Consider the following 26,262-nt stretch of genomic DNA (forward strand, 5'->3'; position numbering starts at 1 on the left):
AATTAGCAAATGGCATGATGAAATTGAGACTCTCGAAAGGAAGAACTTATGCTATATTGTCTGGGTGTGTTGTAAATACCATCATGCATGTTCTATAAACAAAAGGCAGATTAAGATGAAAGGGACAGACACATGCAGGGAAAGGAAAAGCAAAATAAGACAGAAGAGATACAAGCCAAGCCAGGGAATGTGGAAAGCCATCAAAAGCCTGAAGATACAAGAAACAAATTCTCCCCTGGAACCTTCAGAGGGAGAATAACCTTGCCTTAACTCAGGCTTCTACTTTCCACAGCTGTTAAAGAAGGTATTTACGTTGTTTTAAGCCACCACGATTGTGGAATTTGTAACACCAGCTGCAGGAAACTCAGACTATCTCACATTGTATGTTGGGTCTGGGATTATTTCACATGACTTCTTTTTAATCACAGATTTCTGCCCCTGAGGTTCTGTATCCAAAGTTTCACACACAAAGCCTGGGTTTAGGTAATTAGATTTTACACTGAGAGCCTGAGCTTGTGCCATGGTTCTATAAAAGTTTGAAGGTCCAGGGCATATTTGACATATGGAAATTACCTAGTTAATTTTTAACTACAGAGCATTCTGTAGAAAAATAAAGAATTAAAGATGGCCTCCAATTTTTTACCACTTCTCTAATCCAGAGTTGGAGTCTATTTCTTTTTCTCTTGAACTACGACACTGTCATTAGAATTCTTAGTTTCCTGTGAAATCTTTTCTATTCTGTATTGTCCAATTTTATGATGTTTACGATTGTTTTCTTTGTTACTGTCCTTCTTATTCAACTTTTCTATTGGATAATCAAAGTTAATGAAAATCAGATTAGGATGCTTTTCTTATGAATTTACTGTTGAGTCATGGAGAAAGTAGCTATGTAATATCACACTGACATGCAGGTGTTGTGGGCAGCAATAGCCGTCATTTTGTGATCTGTTGAGGTTTGCACAAGATAAGTTTCAGTTTAATGTTTCCTGTTGATAAGTTTCAGTCTTTGTTTCCTCGCTGATAAGTTTCAGTAATGTTTCAGTTTCTGTTTCTCCGCTGAATGTTTCAGTTTCTGTTTCTCCATTGAATGTTTCAGTTTCAGTTCCTGTTTCTCCGCTGAATGTTTCAGTTTCTGTTTCCTGCTGGTAAGTTTCAGTTTTTGAAACTTAGGAAGGCCTTCCCAACTGCAAGCTTTCTTTGCCCCGCCTCCCTGCGTGGCCTATTTAAGCTGTGAGCTCAGCAACAATAAACGAGACTTGATCAGACTCATGTCTTGTCTCCATTCTTCGCGTCTCCTGCCCATCCATCCCCACTCCCTCCCTTTGAGCTCCTGTTGTTGTCCTGCAGGTAGGGACAGTCTGGTGCCCAACGTGGGGCTTGAAGTAAGAGGGACACAGTGAGGGACATCATCGAAGCCGGCCGGATTGAAGGAAGAAATCCAGAGGAGGAGTCACCGTGGGAACCTGCTGCGGCCTTGCTCTCTGGTAAGTGGACGACGATGATATTATGGGTCAGGAAATTAGTAAGCATGAGTTGTTTGTAGAAGAACTCAGCATAGCATTAAAGGCGCGAGGAGTAAAGGTGAAAGTAAACCGGTTAATTAAATATTTTGATTATATTAAGGACGCTTGTCCCTGGTTCCCTCAAGGAGGAACCATAGATCAAAGATGTTGGAAAAGAGTAGGGGATGCCCTAAAAGATTATTATGATGCTTTCGGGCTTCAAAAGGTCCCTGTAATTGCTTTCTCATACTGGAATCTAATAAATGAGATCATTACCCGAAAACATGATGATCCAGTTCTTGCTAATCTCATAACCCAGGGGGAAACTTGCCTGAGAGACTCATGTAAAAATTTGTCCGATAAAAGTCCACCCTTTAAAGAAAATTCATTAGTTTTGGAAAAACCAGAACCCAAAGAGGGCAAGGAGAAAAAGTCAGGGGGAGCTGACTTAATGTCATTTAATAGCAACTCTGGTAAAGAGGAACAGAAACCCATGGAGAGCGGTGGGCCTGTGTGTTCCTTAGAGAAATTTGCTGAACGTGTAGCCGCAGGCCTTAAACAAAAATTAGCTAACCCAAAATATCGAAAGAGGATTGTATGGCTAGCCAGTCGAGCCAATAATTCAGAGGACGAAGGCATTGATGAGGGTATTGATTGGGATGATCTTGAGGATGAAGCGGCTCGATACCAAAATTCTGTGATCTGAGTTGGATATATTTGAAGGTATTTTGAAAGTTACATTCAAGGCTAACACCTGGGCTTTGTGTAGTGTAAATAAGACCTTGTGTTTATGAACCTTTCAGCTAATTTGCTTTTTTTCCCCTTACATGCCAAGTGACGTTCAGGTTTTGAATGTTTTTGTATCAGTTTTTTCCTTTGTAAATGGCATTACCATTGTTACTTGAGGTCTTGCTTAATCACTTTTGTTGTCATGAGGACTTGAATTTACAGTGCATCAGATTTGTTGCTAATTTTGTCTGTAGATAGTCTAGCTTCAGCTGTTTATGGTGATGCTACATTTTCGTTTATAAATGTTTGTGGTATAAAAAAAATGAGTATAACCAAGTTTGGCTGGAATTAATATCCCTGGACACCCTGGAACAGGGTGGTGTATATTTGTGTACAACCCGGCCTCCCTTCCCCTGTAGCTATACCTCTGGGATTCTACAAAGTTATTGTAGACCTAAAAGACTGTTTCTTTACTATCCCTCTCCATCCAGAGGATTGTAAGCGTTTCGCTTTCAGCCTTCCCGCAATTAACTTTAAAGAGCCTATGAAGAGATATCAATGGAAGGTTTTGCCTCAGGGCATGGCCAACAGTCCCACCTTATGTCAGTCATATGTGACCATCGCCATTGCTGAAGTTAGAAAAGATTGGAAGGATGTATACATAATCCATTATATGGATGACATACTTTTAGCAGCAGCAAAAGAGGAAGTGGTCTTGTCTTGTTTCAAAAGTCTACAAACTGCCCTTACTGCTAGTGGATTAGTCATCGCCCCAGAGAAGGTGCAACTTACTGATCTCTACACTTACCTAGGATTTCAGTTAAGCAGAACTCGCCTATCGACTCAAAAGGTGCAACTCAGGCTAGCCTGTTTAAAAACCCTCAATGATTTTCAAAAATTATTAGGAGACTTAAGCTGGCTGTTACCTTATCTAAAATTATGCAAAGCTGATCTCAAGCCCCTATACGATACATTGGTAGGGGATCCCAGTCCTACTTCTTTAAGACAACTTACCGCTGAAGCAAAATCAGCTATCGATTTAGTTAACCAAGCTATCAATAACCAAACCATCACCTTTTTCGATATTGACAAACCACTCCAATTTATTATATGTCATACCTCATTATCTCCCACAGCTGTGTTCTGGCAAACTGCTCCACTTATGTGGATCCATCTTCCTAATATGCCCACTAAAGTCATTGAACCTTACTACCTTATGGTAGCCAGTCTAATTACCAAAGGAAGAACCCTAGGCAAGGAATATTTCGGACAGGAACCTAACAACATTGTCCCACCTTATATCAAACAGCAGATCCATTGGCTCATGCAAAATACTGAAGCATGGCCCATTGCACTTGCCTCATATACTGGCAACCTCGATAATCATTATCCTCCCAATAAGCCTCTAGATTTTGCCAACAGACATGATTTCGTTTTTCCTAAAAATACCAGACTTCATCCCCTTCCAAATGGAATTACCATTTTCACTGACGGGTAATCCACAGGTCTTGCAGTCTTTGTTACCCCAAACCAAACTATCTGCTTTCAATCCCAATCTTCGTCTGCCCAATTAGCAGAGCTACATACAGTTGTAGCTGCATTTTCCATGTTTCCCAATGATCCTCTTAATGTTTATACAGACAGTGCATACATTGCTACCTCTGTCCCAAAGTTAGAAACAGCCCCATTCATAAAACACACCTCAACTGCTGCAAAACTATTTTCTCAACTACAAAAGCTATTAATTTCCAGAACACAGCCTTTCTACATTGGGCATTTACGTGCTCATTCAGGCTTACCCAGTCCAATAGCTTCTGGAAATGCCAAGGCAGACCTAGCCACCCATGTGTTCTGTTAGTTCAACTCCCTAACACCCCTCTAGCTCAAGCACAACATTCGCACAACTTGCATCATCTTAATGCTCAATCCTTAAGACTACTCCATCACATAACTAGAGAACAAGCCCGACAAATAGTAAAGTCCTGCACATAATGTGCACCTCACTTACCGGTCCCACATCTTGGAGTTAACCCTCGAGGCCTCCTACCTAATGCCCTTTGGCAAATGGATGTCACCCACATCCCAGAATTTGGAAATCTTAAATATGTTCATGTCTGCATTGATACTTGTAGTGGATATATCTTTGCCACTTTACAAACCGGAGAAGCCACAAAACATGTTATTGCTCATCTTTTAACTGCCTTTGCATCCCTGGGGTGTCCACATAAAATCAAAACTGACAATGGGCCTGGTTATGTCAGTACAGCCTTCACTCAATTCTGTACTCACCTAAACATTCAACATGTTACAGGCATCCCGTACAACCCCCAGGGACAAGGCATAGTAGAAAGAGCTCATCTCACCATAAAAACCACTCTAAATAAAATAAAAAAGGGGGAATGGTACCCCCATAAGGGATCACCAGAAAACCTTTTATCACACTCCTTATTTATTTTAAATTTTTTAACACTGGATCAAGAAGGACACTCTGCTGCCGATCGACACTGGCATTTTGAATCCAAAAGCCATTATGCATCGGTAATGTGGAAAGATCCCATGACAGGCGCATGGCATGGCCCGGACCCGGTCCTGATTTGGGGTCGAGGATCGGTGTGCATTTATGCCAAGGAAGCCGATTCGGCCAGGTGGCTTGCCAAGAGACTTGTAAAGCAAGTAGATACCAAAAAATCCGAAAAACCAACTCCACCCAGGGACGACACCGAGCCCTGAGGGTCTTCTATCTTTTTCATTTTTAGGAGTCAACAACATGGTATTATTTATCCTGACTGCTTTCCCTTCTTGTCTTACTGTCTATCGGTCCTGTTATACTCAACAAACTCATGAGCTTCTCAAGATCACAAATTGAGGCCATAAAGATGCAGCCCATTCAGGTCCATTACCACAGGCTGGAAATGGCAGACCTAGAGATGGAGCTTGATTCATGAAACGCAAAGGTTATACCTTTCCTCTCAGGTCACCCAGTGAGCTGAACCGGTTAGCCAATGACGGGCAACTGAGGAGCATGAGTAAGGACACTCCACCTAAGATAGGGAGGAAAATGTTTTTCCCCTCCCCATGACGGATAAGGAGTCAATGTTCTCTCATGTGGGTTCCTCTGACCTAAGATAGGCACGGTTCCTGCGGGCATAACTACCACTCAGCCTAATTTCTAAATAAAATAAAAAAGGGGGACCTGTGGGCAGCAATAGCCGCCATTTTGTGATCTGTTGAGGTTTGCACAAGATAAGTTTCAGTTTAATGTTTCCTGCTGACAAGTTTCAGTTTAATGTTTCCTGTTGACAAGTTTCAGTCTTTGTTTCCTTGCTGATAAGTTTCAGTAATGTTTCAGTTTCTGTTTCTCCTCTGAATGTTTCAGTTTCTGTTTCCTGCTGGTAAGTTTCAGTTTTTGAAACTTAGAAAGGCCTTCCCAACTGCAAGCTTCCTTTGCCCCGCCTCCCTGCCTGGCCTATTTAAGCTATGAGCTCAGCAACAATAAACGAGACTTGATCAGACTCCTGTCTTGTCTCCATTCTTCCCGTCTCCTGCCCATCCATCCCCACTCTCTCCCTTTGAGCTCCTGTTGTTGCCCTGCAGGTCGGGACAACGTGTGATATAGAATGACAAATGGAATAAAAGAAAGGAAGTACTTGATGTTTTAAAAACATACAGTATGGAGATTGAACCTGGTGATGGTGATCAGAATGTTTTTTACTGAGAATGTGACTCTGACATTTAATGATTCAAATTTATCTTGGTAGAGATAAAAGAACTATCTAAGTAGGGAGCAATATATGGTTAGGTCAGTGGATCCACAAACCTAAAATAAGACCTCTACAGCTAGAACTAAAAAAGCAAGGGTAACGGGATGTAGAATGAGGCTGGAGAAATATGTCAGGCCCAGATCTTAAGGCCTCAGAAAGACATGATAAAAACATTTTTTTAAAATCTAAAAGCAATGAAAAAGTACAAAATGATTTTAAACAAAAAGTGAAGAATGAGGTTTGTTTTAAGAACAGTGTTTTTCTTTCAGTGAATGTTGTGTTTAAAGTTTTGTCAATTTAATCAGGTGAAAGCTGACGGCAGTTTAGACAAATGTGTTGAATACAAACTGGAGTTCAGATGCTGGAAATTCAATGTTAAAAGAGAACGCTCTTAATCCGATAATTTCAATAAAATTTGAAGAAGTTTAAGATCATAAGAATATTCCCTACAGTTAGTAGCCTGATACAAACAATTCTCTTTCATTGATAAAGCCAAAATATATTTCCACAGCTTATGATTTAAATTTCTTTTTTAACTTATGTAACTCCTAAGTATATATTTCCTATGTATATATATATATATAAAAATATATATATAAAAAACACCAAATAAAGTATATTATAAAAATAGAAATTATTTGTTGATTAAAAATATACATTAGAAAGTAAACATTTATTTTGGGAGTAAATAGAAAAATATAAATTATTAAACTAAAAAATATTATTGAAATTGACTGATATAATTCATTTCACCAGTGATCAGAATAAATTTTAAATAACTAAAATTTTGGAAAATTTTACTGCCTATCTAACATAAGTGTTGAAAAACATGAATACATTCATGATTACACTATAAATTCTAGTGATATTTTAAGCATATTTATGATAATAAGTGATTCAGTCTCAATTTTCTCTTACTTTAGAGAGGATATAAATTTAGTTTTTGAGGTCTTCTAAGGACAAAATTATTAGAAACAAAGACACTGATTATATGCTAGTGTTCACAAATTTTAACCTTTGTAAATTTTGTGTACAAATGACCCTTTTCCCTAGTGGTTGGAACACTGAACTTAAATGCCATATATTCTAAAAATTTTGGAATCTATCAAGTTTACTAAATAAAGTGCTATCTATATGGAATTGTCATGTAAAATATATGTTTCTACACGTTAAGTTCTGCCACCAAATTCTTGTTTTAGACCATCTTCCTAGAAAAGAACAGTATATGAAAAAAATGTTGTGAGAGTAAACTTCTTTAATTATTAAAATTGGGAAGCTTTACAAAAACTAATAGTTTCCAATCTTTTTTAAAATTTCAATCTCTAAGCCACATAACTGTTAAATTTTAAACAGGACTTTCTCTCAACTTATTTCTCAGGCACACTGTGTGTAACTATCAAAAAGGATGAATGAATAATGCAGGATTTTAATCACATGTAGAATGAGGCAAAAGTTTAGTCAGTTTTTATTGACTGCATTATTCATATTAAACAATCAATATATGTTTGTATTTAAAACTCATTATTTTACTTTTTTCCATAGGCAAAGTCACCACAACACATATACATAAATATATACATCAGACCTACTTCTAGATAAAAAATTTGTTTTTTACATTATAAAATTATAATTAGTTAACCTTCTTATAAGAAAACAGAGGATGATGAATTGATTCACGAAAGTCATTAAATGTATTATGTCTTAAAGAATTATTTCTATGTGTATGTGGGGGGGGAGGGTGTAAAACCATTTGATTGAACAAAATTGTTTTAATTTAAAAATTTTGGGATAAAATTGTGGGATTGATTTGACAGTAAAAGTAATTCAAATATTTTCTCAATAATTATTTGGTACAATAAGAATGAGATGTATTTTGGTTGCTGGATTATGTTAATCTATTACAAAAAGTTTGAGAAGTTCTCATGTCCTTTTAGGTTGGCAATGTTAAAAATTGGAATTAAAGATCTTATATCATTTTTTAAATGCAAGACTTCTCTAAAATAGCATGTACTATCATTGTGTTAAAATTGTATCTAATCTAGCAATAGTTAATCAAGATGAGAAGGTAGAGAAAAATCTATTGTTCCATTTAACCATTGTCATAGTAACAAACTCAAAATACACTGCCATGCTGTGCCTAAGAAAATTAGAAATTTAAATTTAATGTTAGATAAATGCAAAATGTATTTAATGGCCATGTGGCTATAGCATATTTATGGTAAAATAAACAATTATTAAAATATTTGTATATAAATATGTGTATTAGCTTATAATAGTAGAACATTCAATTTTTTTAATAAGATACTGGACTATTTTTTTTAAATAAGGAAACTGCAACTCCTTGGCTCTCTCTTATTTATATGTGCTGGTTTGAACATAAGTCAGAATTATTGCAATCAACCCGATTCACTCACAGGAACAGATTTCCCAGTGGTAGTTATGTAACCACTGGAACTGCAGTGAGGCATATAGTTAGAGTGACCCATGCTTGCTTCTGATATGTCTTCCATTTTTTTATTATTAGACTATTAGAAATTTGGGAGACAAAAAGAAATTCTGGATATTTTCTTCACTTTCCTAGGGAAAAAAATATTTTATTTATTCATATTTAATGTGCTTTCCCTCTGTTTTTGAAATTATAAGTTAATTCCAATTCAGAACAAAAAGAAAGTAGTCTCTGAAAGAATTTTAATTATTTCCAAATGCCTCTCCAGCATATAAATGCTAAACTGTGTGACTTTTCCATTTATGGGCTGTGAGAAATAAACAGCTGGGATAAACAGCAGGCATTTCAAGATATTTTATTTATTTCTCAGCAGAAGTTTAAGCATATGTCATAATGATGGCATTTACATCATAATATATGTTGCTTCTTACAGCTCTGCAAACCCATCAGAATCTGCACAAATGACTGTGGAATGGTAGAATAAGAAGAGTCTGTCAAACAGGCTTCAATCTGCTTCAATTCCAAAAGTTCAACCTTTATTATAAACTAAGCAATGAAAAATCGAAGTTCTGAAAACTTAATTGCTTTCCTTAAATCTTGGTTTCAGTTTAACTTTTAGAATGAGCCAATATGCCATGATGTAGGAATTTATATTTCACGTTGTAATTTTCCTTTTCTCAATATCCTGTTGCCTTTTGTCTTCTTGATATTTAGTCAATGACATTTATTACAATGGAAAGAATATATGCTGGTGAAGATAAAATGATCAATATCATGTTAACTTCATAATAAAACCATTCTTTTGATAATTTGATTTGTTATAAAAGACAAAGGAGAGAGATTTTAATAATTGTAGGTTGTGTTAGCATATTCAGGGCAGTTCTTGAAGAGTTGACTATATAATAATACTTTATTAGACCATAGACTAGAGAAAACTTAGTGTTAAATGTAACTGTCATCATATTATGTCAAAAAAGAAGGAGAAGGATAAAATTATTTTTTCCAGTTGAGAGGATTATAGGAAGGGAGATACTGATATTTTTTCAGACATTTTCATTTGCCATGTTCCATTTAGACTCCTAGAAGACTGCTTCACAGATTGGTCCTGAGGCTTCATGCAATAAAAAAGATGTAACAAAATGAGACAGTAATTCTGAGCAGCACCTCTCCTGACTCTCCATGAACTGCTCACAGTGTGAAAGAAACCTAGCCTCTGAGGCTGAGAAACAAAAGCAAGCTAAATGGTTGGGAGTTTTCTACATGTATTTATTGTAGTGAGTAACTTGCTCTGTTGTTAGATAAAAAATTCTGAGCAGTTTGCCTGGATGGGAACTAAAGGAGAGTCACAGCAAGAAATACGGTTTAGATGCTTAACTCTAGAGAAAGCTAAAGTGGGGTCAAGTCACAAAGGGCAATACAAAGAGTCTGAAATTGTCAAAAGTGTAGATCATGACTTCCCTTGTCATTGCATTCATCAGTAGATGACGAGAGGGCCAAACTCACATGGCAATAAATAACACCAGTTTCCAGCCCCAGACCTGCTGCTCTCCATCAAAGATGGCCAGTGAAAGTAGCCTAACATCTTCACTTGCCATGTTCTTAAGATAGTAAGTATTAAATGTTGCCTACTAAAAACAATTGTTGGAATGAGAACTAAAACATGGCAAACAAGGTCCCCTTATGTAGGAGACCTTCATCTGAAGATGTTAAGATTTCTAAATTTGAATGTGAAAAAACAAGTGTTTTCAATAATCTCTAAATGAAATTTAACATTTCTATTGATTTGTAATGCAAGAAATAAAACACAGTAGTGTAGTTATATTTGTAATTTTGCCACCAATGGAAACCATAGAAATTTTTATATTGTATTACATTGTTGCAGATATAATTTTTTTTTTTTTTTGAAGCTGAGTTTTGCTCGTTACCCAGGCTGGAATGCAATGGTGCGATCTCGGCTCACCGCAACCTCTGCCTCCCGGGTTCAGGCAATTCTCCTGCCTCAGCCTCCTGAGTAGCTGTGATTACAGGCATGCGCCACCATGCCCAGCTAATTTTTTGGATTTTTAGTAGAGATGAGGTTTCACCATATTGACCAGGATGGTCTTGATCTTCTGACTTCATGATCCACCCGCCTCAGCCTCCCAAAGTGCTGGGATTACAGGCGTGAGCCACCTTGCCAGGCCATAAATTATTTTTTAAAATCATCACTACTTCAAAGTTAGAGTAATTATTACGGTTCTGCTAGCTTCTGCTCTTCATTGATGAAGAATCACATGTATTACTATATCACTTTTTAAGGTTTTGAGAACTATATTTCAGAATGATAATTTTACTTTGTAATACTTTCTACTGGTGTTGTATTCATACAAAAAGCACTATTCTGAGAGTCTATCAACTGGAGTCACTCTTCTGCCAAAGTGACCTGTGACATGAAAGAACAAAATGAAACCAGACAAAAACAGATAACTGTACTTTCCAGTGATGTTGCATTGATGACTTCTTATGTCATGGATGCTTACAACTTAAAGGAGTTTAAACCTGAGATGACCGAGGTATTATTGAAAGTTGTTTAAAAAGGTGAATTCATAGAAATGGAGGGTAGAGGACAGTTACTAGGGACTGGGATGTGGGGGAGATGGGGAGATACTGGGCAAAGTCTTCAAACTTTCAGTTATAAGATGAATAAATTCTGGAGACATAACATACAGAATGATAACTACAGTGAATAATAATGTACTGCATCCTTGAAAATTGATAAAAGATTAGATTTCAAGTATTCTCATGCACCCAAGAAAAAGTAGCTATTGATACATGGCATGATGGGCACAAACATTAGCTTAACTGTGAAAATCTTCACATTCTATAGGTATATATAAACATCACTTCGTATAACTTGAGCACATGTAATTTTCACTTATTAATTATACCCCAATAAAACTGAAAAATTGTTTTAGCTGTCCATGTGAGTGTTCCTTACTTTCTCTGCTGTCAGCAGAATTGGGGCCTTGAATGAAATGAGATTAAGTCAGCTATAAAGAAATAAATTATCTATATTTTCCTTATAAATCTAAGTTGTGATGTGAACAAACTCACTACTATACAGCATAAATATAATTTTCCTCATGTGAAAATATAAATCTTCACTAATCTGAAAAACATATTTATTGAAAGGGTGGAATGTATTTCCTTTTATTAATGAGTGCAGCAATACTTTATAGCTGTGCTGAATTCCTAGTATCATTCTAAATAGACAGAACTAAATATAATAAGATTATAAAAAAAAATCCAAAAAATCGAATAGGTAAAGTAAGAATTTTAGACCTTTGAAAAATGGTTGGTAAATAAACATAGTAATAGCTGAGCTCATATTCATAAATCTAAAATCTATAATGAGTGGAAAATAAACCATTAAAGTGTCATTTATTAGACTGATCTTCAAATTACATTTGTAATATTCTGAATAGAGAATTCTCTGATGTACTGAATAAAGAATAATTTTATTAAGCATTGTAAACTTTTTTCTAAGGTAATTTTTGTCTAAAATTGGCAAATGGATGCAATTTGTAAGCTAATTTTACTGATTAATAATGTGCATTATGATAAATTTGCCTTCTGTAAGCAATATCTGAGTATATTTAGATAGGATAATTATATTTAAAAAAATCCACTCATTGCTCTTAGGTGTTAATGATCATGTGATATGTAACTAACATGAAGTATAACCATATATGTGCATTAGACAAGTCTCAAACATTTGAACCCTTGCCTTTGTTGAGGATTCTTCATTAATTTTTTGTCATTGAATATTAACTAATATTTATCTTGAGAACATAATTTATAAATACAAAGATATTAAAATTTGTTATTTTTTTAAATGCGAACATTTTTAGAAAATAATACATCAATTCTATCATGTGTTGTTTATGGCCATTGAGTCTGTCTGTTCATCTATCTCTTCTAGGTTGTGTCTTCTAAAGATAATATTCAATAACACTCTCTCTTTTCTCTGGCTACATTCAGAACCATAATTACTAAAAATAGTGTTTTATATATATATTGGCTTATCTTTAGTGAAAACTGTCATCATCAATCAGAGTCAATTAAGAGAGTACTCTAGGTTTTTTAAAAAATAACAAATCTGTGACATACATATATTAAAAATACCAGCAAAATTTGAAGTTTAAGAAAGAAGGAATTAATCAAGCCAGCATAGGTAACATATTTGGGAATAAAAGCATAGTTACCAAAAATTCTATAACCTTGATTGGATCAGTTGAGAATCTGAATTTTCCCATGCCTGACTGTTCCATCTTGAATAGTTACTAAAGCCATCTGTCTTGTTTATCTTCTGTATAATCTGGGGGTTACAAGTGTATCTTAGAAGAAAGTGAGGTTGTAAGAAACACAGCCTGGCATATTGTAGATGTGAAGTATAGACATGTAGACATATAAGTTTAGACATGAAAATATGAGCTCAACAATAGCTGGAATTTTGTCGTTTTCCTTCACTATGTCCCCAAAGCCTAGAATATGATTAGCATATACAGTAGTCTCCACCTATTTGCAGTTTTGCTTTCCACAGTTTCCTGTGGTCAACTGTGCTCCAAAAATATTAAATGAAAAATTCAGAAAATAATTTATTAGTTTTAAATTGCACACCATTCTGAGTAGTGTGATAAAATCTCCAGACAAGCCCTCCTGCTCTGTCACAGGGGGATGCAAATCATCCCTTTGTCTCAGGTATCCACTCTGTACACATGATTCAACCATTAGTGACTTAGTAGCATCTAGCTTATCTGGTCAAAACACATAGTACAGTACTGTAAAATAGGGTTCAACACTATCTGAAGTTTCAGGCATCTACTTGAGGTCTTGGAACATACCCCTTATGAATAACAGGGTGCTACTATAATAGATACTAAATATATACTCAATAATTATATGTTTATGCAAATAAACTATAGAAAAAGTAAAATTTCATTTAAACTAAATAATATATTTTTTCTGAAATGTTTATTTTATGAATTTGTTTCTAAGACCTAAAAATGTTAATGTACATGCAATTTCACAAGCAGGCACTCTTGGAAAAAAAATACAAGAAACAGATATAAGAAAAATATATTTGAAAATATTTGTCGCCACCATTTAGCACCGTTTATTTTAGTCCATGAGCTCAATATCCACATGAGGTCTATGGGCATCATCTTATACTTGGACGGAAACATTGAATTGAATGGAAACATTAAATTGCCTAATGCAAACAAAATTCTTTAATCATCTACCTAATAGTCTCATTAGATTAATACACTGCATCCTATCTATTATATAATATCATTATTTTACAATAATTACAAATAACTGGAGGATATTTATAGCTGTGGAAACTTTTTCAGAGGTGCTGGAGAGAGACTGCCTAGGAAGGATAAATAATTTAATTGAAGCAGTGCAGAGGGGACTACAGGACAACAGGATCCCATCAAAAGGCCATTAATCCCTCTATGTCACTAAATACGTGCTATTGAGTAGTAAAGCATTCAATTTTGGTTGAGTACTTAATGAATATAGAAGTAAAATATGTCTTATATTTATTCAAAGATAGTCTAAGTACAGACATTAAAACCCTTTTGATTTGTATGAAATTTGCTAATTTTGATTATTAGAAAGATATTTTCTAAAAAAAATATTTAACTTTCAAGGTCTAGAGAACTGTAGCTCTCGTGATTCTTAATATTACTTCTTGCAAAATGTATCCAGATGACATTACAAGAAATCAACTGCGTAGTAATGCAGAGAAGTTTCTCTAAAATTTTTAATGATCTAAACTATTTAAAATCCATGGTAACATTATTTCCTTGAATTCCCATTTAAGGAAAATATTTTGTCTATATAAATATAGACTAAACATATATAAATATAGACTAAACATTTTCCTTCATTCGCAAAAATGGTTTCAAGGAATGAACATCAGCTCCAGGTACGTGTGATTGCCTGATATATGTGATAATTGAGTGTCTTTATAATGCATCAAGCTACAGTATTTTTTTAAGTAAAAATATCTGCTCAGAACTTAAGGACATTACTATAGTAGTACGTATTTTTAATGATTTATTATTAACATTAAAGTGTTCATTCTATGTTAAAACAGACCTTCTCAATCTATAATGTGTATAAGAATCCCTCATTAAAGTGCAGATTCTAATTAAGCTTGTCTGCGTTTCTGATAAGATACCAGGTGATAAGGTGGCTACCCTGAGGACCACACTTTAAGTGGCAAGATGTAGAACATCATATTAAACACTGTATGCCACTGGATTTGATAAAAACTGTTTTCTAATTTCAGAAAGTTCATAAGCTAGAAGGAAATGAGAAATATTAGTCATGCTAATTCCTCTACAATGAAATGGTTACCAACATATTAAATACAAAATGATCTCGATGAAGAATATAATACAAAGTCTCCTGAAATTATTAAGTATTTATTTTACAGCTCAAGAACATGCAATGCTTTTTAAAAAATTTTAAAATATCTGCATAAGTAATTTTTCTGTATCTGTTTAAATAAAATGCAATGTATGACCTGTAGGTCAGGGCCATATTACTACCTGCTTTTGCCTAGGCCACAAGCTAGGAATTTTGTTTTTACATTTTCTAACAGTCGAAAAATAATTTACAAAATAGTATTTCTTAAAAATTTTAAATGATATAAAATTTAAAATTCAGTGTTTAAAAACTGTTGTCACATAACAATGCCTATTCATTTATGTACAGTATATGGAGTTTGTTACAATCTGAATGTTTGTTTTCTCCAAAACCTAATATATTAAAAACAAATCCACAATGTGATGGTTTTAAGAGGTAGGACATTTGGTGAGTGATTAGGCGATGAGGGTAGAATCTTTATGAAAGGCATTAGGGCCCTTATGGAAGAGGCCCAGGGAAGTTTGTTTTCTCCTTCCAATATGTGAAGAAACTGCCAGAAGGTGCTATCTATGACCCTGCAAAAGGACCCTCATGAGATACCAAATCTGCCACCACCTTGAATTTTGACTTCTTGGCCTCCAAAACTATGAGACATAAATCTTTGTTTATGAGCCACCAGTTTAGGATATTTTGTTATTGCATCTTGCATCTTGCAAAACTGAGACATTTTACCAATTAAGCAACAATTCGGATCTATACTCAATCTTTACTTTAGGATATTTTGTTATTGCAGCCCAAACTGATTAAGACAACTGCTCTCGTGTTACAGCAGGCAGAGTTGAGTTAAGTGGTGGCCACAGGACCACGTGGTCCATAAGCGTGTAATTTGTATTTTTTGTTAATTTTGCGAAAGTATGAAAACTAACTAGGGAACTGAACTGTGTGTGCATTAGGTTTTTTTCTAGTGTAGTGGTCATTGTAAATATACATTTTCTATTCCTTAGAAGAAGATATTGAATCTGGAGCAGAAGCTCCAATGCTGTAAAATGAGCAGGTCATACCATAAGCTTCCAGAGTCCTTTTCTGACCCAGCCTTTACTTATATATTAAGCTTATATTTATTTTGTTCCTTTAAATTTGTCAACTCTGTGATTGTATACTAAAAAAATTTGGTATTATCTAAAGTGTTTTACATATGAGTTTCTTCTCTGTGAACCTTGAATTTGTTTGTGTTTAAAGTGTTTTATTGTCTTGGCTTTACAAGTTTGTTTCTTTTGCATACTATGGGACTTTAAAATAGGTTATTTGTGTAGTCATCTGATCGAAGTCAGTGAAGTTTTATTGCTACAATAAAATAACGTTTAGCACAAACTCCAAATTTTAATAAAAATTCCATCTATATCCAAACATAAAATGCACTGTGTAACTGAGTTGTAATTTTTGCCTTAAAATATATGATAAAGATTCATGAAGGAAACCTAAATATATGAAGTATTTAAATAGCCAGCTTAGAAACAGAATTACTTATGCTAAAGGACACTAACCTTCTTTAGGAAAAGTAAAATAAATGGAAATGTTAAGCAGTTATGCAAGCTGCATTTGGTATTTGATATAAAGAAAGAAAAACAATATAAATTTAGTGAAAAGTAAGAAGAATCCATGGGCTTTTGGAAAATTTCTTATATAGGAGCGACTCCATAGCAGATTAAACAAATAATTCAATGTAACAAAGGAATTCTTCAACAATTACTAACCTTTAGGAAGGTTCTGTATATATTTTTTCCTAGGCTGTAATTCCCTTTGCTTACCAGCTGGATGATGTAGCTCAAGGAGTTTATCTCTTTAAGCCTGTGTGTGTGTGTGTGTGTGTGTGTGTGTTTATGTGTGTAAAACTCAAAATTTACTATTAAATATATATTTTATATATTATATGCTCCTCCCAAAATATCTTTATTTGTATTCAGTGAAATAATTTATTAAATTAAGTTAGTATTATTTTCTCAACAATAAATCATTGATAAATATTTGCTATTATTATCAATTTTATGGGCACACTCTTTTAGGTAAGAAAGGATAAGACTAAGTGACAAAATTTTCAAATGTATATTTTTAATATAATTTGTGATAATTTAGCAATTGTAATAACTGATATTCTTTGATATTATCCAAGCATAGAGAAATAAGACATTCTAAAAAGAGGAAAACATGACAAATGATATGCCCATTTATATTTTTTAAAATAGTTTTATTGAGGTACAGTTGTACACACACAAAAGCTGAACATTCATGTATACTATTTGATGAGTTTTGATATATGCATACATCTATAACATCACTATCACAATCAAGGTAATAATTGTATCTATCACCTCTCAGAATTTCTTTGTATCACTCTGTGTTTTTGTTTGGTTTTATTTTGTTTTGTTTATGTGATGAGGACATTTAACAAGAGATGATCTATCCTCAGCACACTTGTAAGTGCACAATACAATGCTATTGCCTAGAGACACTGTATGGTACAGTACATCTCTAGAACTTTTGCATCTTGCCTGACTGAGACATTATACCAATTAAGCAACAATTCTGATCTATACTAAATCTTCACTTAAATAGTTACGTAAATATTCTAAAGTGCATACGTTCTACAAGTAGGTACTTTTCCAGGCAACAAAAGATTTGTCAGGGGTTATTCATGCCTTTAATGTTTCAACACAAATTTATAGAGTTACTGATATGAGAGAGTCATACTTTCAGAAACTATAACGCAGCAGCAAACAAAGCAGAAATGCCCTTGCTTTTATGGAACTTATGTTCTAGTGCCGAGAATTAAGTAAATAAGACAGAAATGGATAAATGAAACATTTTCACAGTTACATATACCATTAAATACAGAAAAGAAGGGAGCAACTAGAGGAGAAGAAGTGATTTATGAGTTGTCTCTGAAAAATTTCTCCAGATGGTGGAAAAGCAGCATGTAGGAGTTTGGAGGACAGGAGAAGTATGTGTTCCCCAGATACTAACAAGAATATCACCAACGCATAAATGATAGATAAAACCACTGGACTAGATAAGATCGTGGAAAGAGAAGAGGCCGAGCAAAGCAGTCATCATATCAACTTTTCGAATGTAGGAGAGCAGGAACCAGGAAAGGAGACCTGAGGCATGGTCTGTGAGGTAAAGAAAACTATTAGAGTTCTCAAAGGAGTGATCACTGAGTTCCTGCTTCTGAGAAGTAGAGAAAGACCAAGACAGGTCATTTGTTTTTGAAATTAACATTACAAAAGTTTGGGGGATTTTGTTAGTGTCAGTTTGAATAAAGAGGTGGCGTCAGTCAGACTGTAAGTGTTTTGAAAAAAGAAATGAGGGCACGAGAGCAAATCTAAACAACCATTAGGGAGTTTTACTGTGGAAAGGACAAAGAAAAAGGCATTGGCTGTGAAGAACTGTAGTTTCAAGCAGGATATTTTGTAAGAAAAAAACACCACATAACTATCCTAATGATTATTGATTAGACACACAGAAGTTGATGATCGAGGAAAAAGAGATACTTTCAGCAGAGACTTTGAGCAACACTGAAGTATGAGATTCTGACTACGAGTAGGGAAACTGGCCTTAGTTACAACAAAACACAACGGAAAAATGAAGATGGATTGATATACAGGTAAATGGATATATTTGTTCCTGGCAACAATCCCTGTCTGAGTGCTTGTATTTATACTTATTTATTTGTTCATTCATTTTTTTAATTTTTAAAATAATTTAAGGCCTACGAGACAAGAATAAGGGGAGAGCAAATACCGTGACAAATTGAAGTGTATGAAAAGTATCATATTATATGCTGGATACCAGGAAAATGAGAACGCATTTCGAGGGTAGTTGTCAGCATCCCATTTGAGATCTTTCATTATAAATTTAAAGTTAACCAAGACTGCACAATTACATGCTTCTTCAGTAAGATTTAGCTACTGTAAATAGATGGCTATGTATGCTGAATGAGGCTCTCTAGTTTTCCCAAGGAAGAGGAGAAACGGAAGAGAGATACAAAGGAGTTGGGTATTTTATCAGAAAGAGAGCCTTTTAAGAAATAGAAATAGTGAGAGGTTTTCAAACAAAGTTGACACTGACACTAAATGGCTAAATGGCAAAAAAGGAAACTTGAATGTAATCCGGAGTGTAATAAATATATAAACCGGTTTCCCTAAGGCTGGTATGAAACAAAAGAAAAATGACGTTTTCAGAATTCACTGCAGTGGAGTTCTCTAAAGCTTGCTGCTTGGAGCAATGGGGGATGCTCATTGTGTAAGTGGAGGCTGCCTGGGGCTCAGTCTCAGTGTGAGGAACTGGCAAGGACTTGGCCCCCTGCCTAGCCCCACCTTCTCCTACTTTTCATTTCCATCAGAGATACTAATTGGTAGAATCTAACTGACAGGAAGTTAGCAAAGGCATTTGGGAAATGAAGTTCGCAAACTCCCAGTCCCAGTATCCCAGAGCAAAATAAAAAAAAAAATATATGTAAAGGTTTTAATTGATACTTTCTGGGATTTCTCTTGTGTTTAAACAGGAGTTAACTCCTGAGTATAACTGTGTCCTTATGTCAAATATTTTCATAATTTGTACTTAATTGCTTCATTTAAGACAATGGAAGGAGTGAAAAACCACAATATCAGATATAATTCCTGACCTCCCAGAAGGAAGCTGAGCTGTCATTCTAGAACCTTTTTCACCTTCAAAGGAATCTTTCAGGGAAGCTTATAGCAGAGGCTCCAACATTAAAATTGTGTTGATTCAGTAGAAACTTAAGTCAATGAAAGAAGTTTTATTGCCATGACAAAGGAGAATATTTATCCTGGTAACAATTTTCACTCTTTCTCCTTCATTGTCATATTACCTGCCCTTGAAAAGTCTTCATGTTGATTCAGTGGTGATTATAATTTTATGACAAATACAGAGTTGTAGAAAAATTCCAATGAAACAAAAATACTTTCAGGAATAGATAATTCCATACATATGCTTAAAGAAATTAGGTAAAGTTTAGCTAATCTATACTATATTCTTTATGGGAAGTTAAAATGATTTATTTTTTATGTAAACATGTAGTCATATAGTTGGTTTAAGGAAAGGATTTTGCAGGAGCTTATGATAGACAAGTTATATATATATAAATTATATTTTCCCAATAAGATGGAAAAATAAGCAATTACCAGAGAACAAATATGCATTAACCAAAATTATAAAACAATTGGACATGAATTCAAAATATCTAAGCAGAAGAGTTTTAAAGTATTTAGTTTTCTGTTATTTTCTCTAACCATATAATAATGTTAGAAGGATAAACCCATTTGTTCCTTCAGATTACTAGATACTAAACTAGAATATGTCCTTCTGAAAGAGCTGAAAATTATGGTAACCTTATTTTCAATATTGTAACAACCTGACTTCATTGTCTTGTCTTCTCATTTTTCAGCATCATTTACTTGGGCCCCCTGAAACTTAACTAACTAATCCAAACCCAAGTTAAGCAGTATTTTTAAAAGTTCTGAGTAGTACTCTGTCAGGATTGCCTCAACCTATTTTTCAAACCAAATACTTGTGAAATACATCATCCTAATAGTTAAATCTTGACTTGTAGTGCTTCTTAATGTAAGAATGGAGTTCCATCATTACTTTTTATAGATTGTACTTGATACTCCAGTCCAAAGAACGAGATGATTCACTTTAGTCTCCATTTGGAGGCCAGAGACCAACAAAACTTTGGGCATTTCTACAATTTGCTTTCCCACTTACTGGACCCTCAAACTATACAGTCTTTCACAACCTGCTTTCCTATTCTACATATCTGCTAAGATAATCCTCTACTGTTTTGGGGCCTAGCATGCATTGCATATCATGCCAAGTAAGTGGTAATGGCTCGCTTGCCAGGTGAAAGAACTGTCTTCTCCTCCCTGATTAGTAGTAGATGTCAGGTTCTAAGCGTGTTTCCCCTACTCTCAATCTCAATTTTATCTCTTATATCTTAAAAATGTTTAAATAAATAAATAAAAATAAATATAAGCACTCATTGTTGAGATATATTATGACTCGAGAACTATATGCATCTTAGAAATAAATTAATGGTTTTCTAGACCGAAAACAATGATTAACTCATTTTAATATTATTCTAGAATTCAGAGTAGACTGTTAAAGAATGATAGATTTCTCTTGAGCAATAATTGGGGGTCTATGTTACATGTTGCAGTTATTGGATGCTGCATTATACATCTAAGGTTTGTCATCTTCTCATAGTGGCAGCATTGGTGAATGTGAAATCAGAATATTGAAAGTTCCTTCAATCACATGTGTAGTGGCATCAACTGGTTATGGCATATGTTATTAGCACAAGATAAAGAACACAATTCTTCCAGGTGGAACAGCACTGTGCTGTCTACTGCAGGTGGTTCTGGAGCAGGTCTTGCCCACACTCCATGACTTTTCTTCATATGCATAGTCTGGTGTCAACCCTCTCTTCTGGCTACTCACCACCGTCCCCATCTTTTTAGTTGTTATAGTTGATTTTTCCTGTGACAAAAGCTTTTTCTGTCCTGCATTACCTTCTTTTTCAGTATTTTTCATATTCACACTTCTGGTTACTCCCAGGGAATTAGCTCCATTGGTTTTATTAAAGCAATGTTTGAAATAACCACTGATCTGCTCCTGTGACAACTTGCGCATAAATGCATCACTGAATCAATCACGTGACTTGAAGCTAACTTTTAATATTTCCCACGTTCCAAAATATGACAACTTTTGGAAGCAATGGCTAGTATTTATTATATTTTAAGTGCATTTACATTGATCTCACTCTCTCAATTTCAATGCATTGTTTTTATTTTTATTTTTATTTTATTTTATTTTATTTTATTTTATTTTATTTTATTTTATTTTATTTTATTTGAGATGGAGTTTCACTCTTGTTAACCAGGTTGGAGTGCAATGGTGCGATCTCCGCTCACGGCAACCTCCGCCTCCTGGGTTCGGCCAATTCTCCTGCCTCAGCCTCCTGAGTAGCTGGGATTACAGGCACACACCACCATGCCCAGCTATTTTTTTCTATTTTTAGCAGAGACGGAGTTTCACCATGTTGACCAGGATGGTCTCGGTCTCTTGACCTTGTGATCCACCCGCCTTGGCCTCCCAAAGTGCTGGGATTACAGGCGTGAGCCACCACGCCCGGCGCATTGTTTTCATTTTTAGCTTCTGGCCTGGGGCACTTTCAGGCTGCTTGGTGCCAGAGGGCTGCCCGGCATTATTTTTATTTTTAAATGGCACTTTTGTTTTCTTCTATTAAAATCGTTATGATTTGTATGTGGGCAACTTACAAAGCAAAACTTCAATTATTCTAAACTCTGCATCCAAGAATTTTCCACCTCTAAACAATAATGATTATTAATGTTCTATTGACAGGTCATTTTTTAAATTCATCTAGTAATCTGCTTTCAATTTGGAGATCTAATACTTGATTCATATATATTTTTAACGTTTTGTTTGAATTTTGCTTTATTGTTAACTGTGAGAAAATAACACATATACATTGGTAAACATCTGTATCATAGATATTTTACATATTCAACCCAATCTTTTGGCATATGAAACCTCCAGTAGTTTTCAATTCAAAAGGCAGAGTTTTAGCAAAGTTTATTTTAGGTTTTTAAAATTCTTCTCAATCATTCTCTTTTTTAATGTCTAATTTCTCAGGGGATTAAATTCGTTAAAATGAAGCTCATTTTCAATTAGCAAGAAGAACATATGTATGCTCTTCATTAAAATCCCCAGGTATCATGAGTAGCAGTTCATTTTGGGTTTTCAGATAATTAAAGCCTCGTACACATTTTCTGATACTCCATCTGGCATTAGAGTGTATTCAACTATATACCACTTGAGTTAGTAGACTTCTGAAAAGCTTAATATCAGACATTAATATTGAGAACAACTCTACTTTGCTGTTGTTCAGATAAGTGCATTCTTTAACCTTAAATACCTTACCAACCAGAAAAATATAAAATATGATGAATATTAACCTGGTCTGTTAAACTTGCTAAACAAAAAATTAGAAGTGTCTTGAAATTTTCAATTTAAACACGGTTTAAATACCTGCTGAATTGAAAACAAAGGTGCAAAATAATGTTTTCATATTTATCTCAAAAAATAATATTTCTATTTCACTATCCAGCTACAATGCTCTCCTCATTTACATAGCCAGTGAAACATATATGTGATAAAAACAGTGATCATGTGGTACTTGATGTCTGAGAAAAGTTTAGTACATCTTTAGTGTCCTATAAATATTTATTGAAATATTTTATATTCTTAAACATTTAAAGACTACGGTAATATGATGTGTTATTTTTAATCCATTTATTTATAATTGCAAGCTATTCCCCAAAATAGGATTTTTTGATTCCTAAGCTGAGATTTGTTTCTTATACTACGTATTTTTAGTCCTATCATGTTTATCTACTCATGAAAATCTTTGAAATAATGGAATAATCTTACATACAATGTTAAGTACCAATATCTGATGAATCATTACAAATTTATGGCTAAAGTCTCCTTCTCTGTATGTAGAAGATGGAGGACTTGATGGCAATAGACAATCTAGATATAGCTTCAAGAAAAAAAATGGCAAATTTTGTTATAATATGTGCTGGACTTAATACAACAGTCATTATGCTGGATGTTACCGTGAGAGCCTTGATTACCTAAATGATACAAAGTTTCATTCTAGTGAATGCTTATGCACTGTGGCTGCAGATGTGTCTAGCACAGGCCCTGTTATCTAGCATAGATATGGGTGCTAGAGCCAGCCTACTGATACTCTTCCTCCACCATTACTTTAGCTGGTAAACAGGAGAAGAAATTCAGGTGATTCAATAGTGTCTTTGTTCATTTTGTGCTGCTGTTACAGAATATCACAGACTGGATAATTTACAGTGAACAGAAATTTATTGACTCATTATTCTAGAGGCTGGAAAGTCCAAGGTAAATGTACTGGCCTGAGAAAAGGCTTCCTTGTTGTATCATCTCATGATAGAAGATGGAAAGGCAAGAAAGGGTGAGAGAGAGAAAAAGGACTGAACTTAGCCTTTTACAACAAAATCACTCCAGCAATGACTGTATTAATTCATTCACTCTGTGCTCAAGACCTAATCACCTTTCATTAAGCAACTTCCCTACCTTGTTGTATTGGCAGTTAAGTTTTCAACACATGCTTTTTAGGGTACACATTGAAACCATAGCACATAGTAAAAAGGGATCTACTATATCAAAATAATTGCATAAACGGAGGTTTTTGCTTAGATTAAAGTCAATATAAATATTGTAGTTACTAAAAAGGTCTATTGTATTAACTGTTTGAAAGTTAATGTTTTAAAATAAGGAGAAAAAGGGTATAGATGTTACTTCCAAGTAAAGCTTGGGTTGGCATTGATTGTTGTAATAATGACAATTTGTACTATTTGATCCATAATAATTCCCACAAATTTCATGAGTGTCTTTCTGAATGCAATTGATTTTATTAAAATGTTACTTAAAAGTGACTAGATGCTTTGTAAATTCAGGGACATAAAAAGAAGTAAGGTAGAATGCAAAAAATACAAAAATGCCATAATGAAATAGATAAATAATGGGCCTTCTCATCAGATGAACAGGTTAATTGGGAAGATAGTAAAATATGAGACAATACAGATGAAGTTAATACACAATTGTTTCATGAAATTGTCAGGTAAGGAGGACTGCTGGGAAGATGGCCGACTAAGAACAGCTCAGGATTTCAGCTCACAGTGAAAGTGCAGAGGATGAGTGGACGCTGCATTTCCAGACGAATTTTTATTGCCCACAGACCAGGAGATTCCCAGGTGGAGGGTTGCCAGCACTGCTGTTTCGACCCACATGGCTGTTTCTGCCCACGCGGCTGATTTGGCCAGCACGGCTGCTTTGACTGCGGCCTGCCACGGCGGTTCTCTGTACCAGTAGACCAGGGTCTACTGGTCTGGGAGCCCTCTTAGTTGGCGATTGGAGCCTTGAGACAGCAGAGTCTCACATTCATCTGAAATAGTGAGCCAGGCCGGGAGATTCCTAGACAAAAAAAACTGCCAGGAACCTCAGCACTGCTGTTTCAGCCGGCTCAGTGAGTCATGTTGCGGGAGATCCCGGTGCCTTTTCAACAGGTGGCTGGAATGCTGGGTTGCTCAATTAAAAAAAAAAAAAAAAAGACTCTGAGTTAGGGAGCCAGCTGATCAGGCTCGGTTGGTCCCACCGCCCCCCCAAAAACAACAACAACAACAACAACAAAACAGTAGTTGAAAACGCTCTGGGTTAAGTGTTTCACAGCAAGCACAGCTGAACCCGGGATGGTCCAGCTCTGTGGGGAGGGGTGTCCACCATTACTGAGGCTCTCCACCACTACAGAGGCACCCTGCTCTTGCTGAGGCAGCCCACCATTGCCAAGGCAACCTGCCACTACAGAGAGAGTCCGCCATAACAGAGGCAGTGCCACCATTGTCGAGGCAGTTCTAACTACATCCATATAAACAGGACTGCAGGGAAGATCACACAGCAGCTGGGCAGAGCCCACAGCAGCTCAGCAAAGCCTCTGCAGGCAGACAGTGACTAGGTTGACTGTTGGCTGGGCAGGGCAGCCCCGAAAGAAAAAACAAAAAGGGCAGCAGCACAATGGAAACTCATAAAGCCCTAACTCCCCGGGACAAAGCACCTGAGAACAAAAAGCGGTTTATGAGTTCAGCTGCAGAACACCTAAACGTACCAGCCCAGCAGCTCCGAATGAACAACAGAGCTCACAGCTCAGGACTTGAGCCCCAATAAAAGACAGACTGTCTCCTCAAGCAGCTCCCTGACACCCATAGATCCAAAGAATCACCTCATAAAGGAGAGAACGGACTGACAGTTGGCGACCATCCTTCTGGGACAAAGTTAGTGGAAGAGGAAACTGGTAGTAACCCTTACTGTTCTGCAGCTGCTGCAGGTGATCCCCAGGCAAGCAGGGCCTGGAGTGGACCTCAGCAGTCCTACAGCAGAGGGGCCAGACTGTTAGAAGGACAGCTTAAAAAAAAAAAAAAAAAAAAAAAAAAAAAAAAAAAAAAAAAAAAAAAAAAGAAGTAACATCAGCATCCACAAACTTGAAGCTCACTCAGAAACCCAATCTGAGGGCCGGGTGCGGTGGCTCAAGCCTGTAATCCCAGCACTTTGGGAGGCTGAGGTGGGTGGATCATGAGGTAGAGAGATCAAGACCATCCTGGTCAACATGGTGAAACCCCGTCTCTACTAAAAGTGCAAAAAATTAGCTAGGCATGGTAGTGCGTGCCTGCAATCCCAGCTACGCAGGAGGCTGAGGCAGGAGAATTGCCTGAAC

The 26,262-nt window shown here is 35.5% G+C and overlaps 1 long non-coding RNA gene across 1 annotated transcript; it reads left to right on the top strand.

Annotated features, from left to right (window-relative positions):
* The first annotated feature begins 1,001 nt into the window (after window positions 1-1,001).
* Window positions 1,002-26,008, top strand: LOC141581457 (uncharacterized). The gene is made up of 3 exons (XR_012514098.1): window positions 1,002-1,484; window positions 18,371-18,519; window positions 24,616-26,008. It is a non-coding gene; the product is annotated as an uncharacterized LOC141581457 (long non-coding RNA).
* Window positions 26,009-26,262: the final 254 nt, after the last annotated feature.

This window comes from Saimiri boliviensis, chromosome 1 (assembly GCF_048565385.1).
Source record: "Saimiri boliviensis isolate mSaiBol1 chromosome 1, mSaiBol1.pri, whole genome shotgun sequence".
Lineage (NCBI taxonomy): Eukaryota > Metazoa > Chordata > Mammalia > Primates > Cebidae > Saimiri > Saimiri boliviensis.